This window comes from Octopus sinensis, linkage group LG18 (genome assembly GCF_006345805.1).
Source record: "Octopus sinensis linkage group LG18, ASM634580v1, whole genome shotgun sequence".
Taxonomy (NCBI): Eukaryota; Metazoa; Mollusca; class Cephalopoda; order Octopoda; family Octopodidae; genus Octopus; species Octopus sinensis.
This window is the reverse complement of record NC_043014.1, coordinates 23,744,325-23,748,520: the sequence shown is the minus strand read 5'-3', so window position 1 is coordinate 23,748,520 and position 4,196 is coordinate 23,744,325.

The window sequence follows — 4,196 nt, the reverse complement described above, 5'->3', positions numbered from 1 at the left end:
AAACGAATCTTATCGCTTCGAGTAGATGAGCATCGTCCTGGGGGTCGGCAAGAGGCGGACCGTATAGACAGCCAACACGGGCAGGCAAAACTAGATAGGCTCAGTTTGGCAATAGACGGCATCGAATTTGTTGTAGGCTGAGCATTTGTGGGTAGAATACCGCTGGACGGTTTGTGCTCAGACTTAACATACACAGCAACACCTCCACCTCGCCTTTTTCCTCTGTCACATCTGAAAAGGACGTAGCCCTGCAGGTGGATTTCTGAGTCCTTTACTGCTGGAGTCAGCCAGTCTCGGTGATAGCTATCACATCAGGGGAGTCACGTATGACCAGTGTAAATAGTTCACTGAACTTTGGGAATAAGGAGCACGAGTTGGTGTAGACGATGCTGAGCTGTGAAGTCTGAGGGGCGGGAGTTTGGGGAGCAAGCAGAATAAGGGGTATCAGAGATAGCATCGTTGACGGGGGTATCAACTTCACTTCGATTTGCCCTCACATCACTTTCCCTGTCAGCACTACAGCATGGGACCAGAGGTAGGACTTGATTATTGTCCATCTTGGATTCGTAAACCCTTCTCTCCCATTTGTTTCCTCATCTTTAGTTCGGAATCAGGTTTCTCCGGCGAATTCTCTCTCTTAGTGAGTATTCCTCGCGAAAATCCATATTGGGGTCCTCCCAGGCATGCGTCTGAGCTCTGTTCAGAAAGACTGAAGCCTCCCGATCAGAGAAAAGATTACCCTTATTGGGCGTGGTCTAGTATCTGCGGTTGGGTTCGCTTGGAATCTCCTAGCCGAGCGACCTTAAGGACACTGACCTTTTCGTTCACGGAGAACAATTCTCTCCAACCAAAATGGAAACAAAATTAATGTCATCTTTTAGGCGGTTTATGCCTGTATCACGGGTGGATTCAGCTTTACCGTAAATTATTGCTGATCTTGAGTGGGCAAAATGTTCTCTACTATGAGCTGTGACATTCGATTCTTCATTGGAGGATTTCGAAAGGGTGGTTTCATAGCCATCAGATTTATGTTGGCCTGTGGGGTCGATCGGAATGGGTTTAGTGGTCATAATTTTCCCGCCTGGTTTGGAACTGCACTGCCTCTTCTTCAGTTTGGGGGAGCGCCACTCCCCAGATGAACTCACATCGAGATCGTTCAGAATTGGTTGAGCAATGGCATTAATGGGAAGGACAGGTGAGGGAGAATCCAAATGGATTTTGTCGTGATCAGGTTTCATAGCCAAATCTGCCCCTCTGGAGTTTTGACTACGTTTCTTCTTTTGGGGAGAACAACGGTCTTCAGGTGGGTTTGAGTCTACGCTCCTTAAATTAGGTTGGGGAACCTCCGGGACCGAAAAGGCAGATGAGGAAGAATCCGCACAGGAACGATCATGTGCAGAAACGACTGCCGGTTCCTTCGCCTTCTTTGGCTGCTTCGATCTTGTTCCCTTCGGTTTGGACCTCTTCAGGGGAGAAATCAAGGGTGACTCTGCGTCAACAGGAGACTGTTTATTCAGTAAGAGAGCAACAACAGACTTTAGGTGCTTGACCTCTTGTTTGAGCAACAGCTGATGAGAAGCCCTTCTTGCAGATCTCAGTTTCGATCCGTAGGTAGCTGACATGATGGATGGTTGACTAAAAACGATCTTCTATGGGCTCTAGGACAAATCGGAGTTAAATCAGGAACAAAAAACAGGTGCAATCCTTGTAGGAGTAGGCAACAGCAGACAAAATCTGAGAGAGTTTGGGCTGAGCCGAATCACAATCCAAGATTGAAAGCAGACGGTGCAACGAGTCGGGAACCCTTCCTAATTGTCTGAAGCAGCTTTAGGATAAGGGATAGTATGTCCAACTTTAGAATATTGATATGCATGCAAAATGTTCCACACGATTAAATATCATTTGACGTGCCATATATATATATATTTGTATTTATATGTATGTATATATGTGTGTATATATATGTATGTATATATATATGAGTATATATATATATATGCATGTATATATATATATGTATATGTATGTGTTTATGTATGTATGTATATATATGTATGTATAAGTATGTATGTATATATATGTGTATACATATGTAGTTATATATGTGTATATATATGTATATATATATATATATATGTATATATATATATGTGTATATATATTATGTGTATATATATATATATGTATATATTATATATATGTATATATATATGTGTATATATATATATATATATGTATGTATGTATATATATGTATATATATTTAAGTATATATATGTATATATATATATATATATGTATGTATATATACGTATATATGCATGTGTATATATGTATATGCATATGTATATATGCGTATGTATATATATGTATATATGCATGTGTATATATGTATATGCATATGTATATATGCGTATGTATATATATGTATATATGCATGTGTATATATGTATATGCATATGTATATATGCATATGTATATATATGTATATATGCATGTGTGTATATGTAGATGTATATATGCGTATGTATATATGTATGTGTATATATATTTATGTATATGTATGTATCATCATCATCATCATTTAACGTCTGCTTTCCATGCTAGCATCGGTTGGACGATTTGACTGAGGACTGGCGAACCGGATGGCTGCACCAGGCTCCAATCTTGTATATGTATGTTTGTATATATATATATATATATATGTGTGTGTGTGTGTGTGTGTATGTATAATTCTCTTTTTACTCTTTTATGTTTCAGTCATTTGACTGTGGCCATGCTGGAGCACCACCTCTAGTTGAGCAAATTGACCCCAGGACTTATTCTTTGTAAGCCTTCTACTGATTCTATTGGTCACATTTGCCAAACCGCTAAGTTACAGGGACGTAAACACACCAGCATCGGTTGGTGAGCGATGTTGGGGGGACAAACACAGACACACAAACACGCATACATACATATATATATACACATATATACGACGGGCTTCTTTCAGTTTCTGTCTACCAAATTCACTCACAAGGCTTTGGTCAGCCCGAGGCTATAGCGGAAGACACTTGCCCAAGGTGCCATGCAGTGGGACTGAACTTGGAACCATGTGGTTGGTAAGCAAGCTACTTACCACACAGCCACTCCTATGCCTATATATATATATATATATATATATATATATATATATATAGTATATATATGTATGTATATATGTGTGTGCATGTATATATGTATGTGTGCAGTTATATATGTATGTATATATATGTATGTGTATATATATGTGTGTATATATATGTCTATATATATATTTGTATATGTATGTATATATATATTTGTATATATATATATTGGGCCTCACAGAGGCAATGACGAAAGACGGAGATATGCTGTGACTGTGAAGACCCGACAAATAACATTAGTTCATGGCTGTTTCCTGCATCCTTTTCACATACCAGCCCCAGCCCATCCACAGCACCTTGGATTGCAGAACGGCCTGCTGTGCTTCCCTTCGATTGTAGGGCGACCTGCTATGTTTGAGGAGACCTATTGAGTCAAGTACATTAACATAAAAATCAAAAATCAAATGGAAATTGTAGTTGCGATCTCTGTGCCGACGGCACGTAAAAAGCACTATCTGAATGTGGTCGATGCCAGCACTGCCTTGACTGGCTTCTGTGCTAGTAGCATGTAAAAAGCACCATCTGATCGTGACTGCTGCCAGCCTCCCCTGGCACCTGTGCTGGTGGCACATAAAAAGCACCCACTACACTCATAGAGTGGTTGGCGTTAGGAAGGGTATACAGCTGTAGAAACACTGCCAGATCAGACTGGAGCCTGGTGCAGCCTCCTGGCTTCCCAGACCCCGGTCAAATCGTCCAACCTGTGCTAGTACGGAAAACGATGATGATGATATATATTTTTATATATATACTTTATTTAAAAGCAGCAGAATTGTAACAAAAGCTGTTACTCAGAGTTTCACGTTCCCGTTTGTCGGATGGTTTTGTTAAAATAGAACAGAAATAATGATGTGATCAAAACTAGTTTAAAGGATATACCTTTAAAAATGGATTTGTTTCATTGGTCCTTTCAAATAACTCTTAAGCATGTGATAAACAAAATAAATAAATTCAATATAAATTCATCCTATTATAAAAAATTGAGAAAAAACTTTAAATTGAAGAGCGGATTCAAAATACATATTGT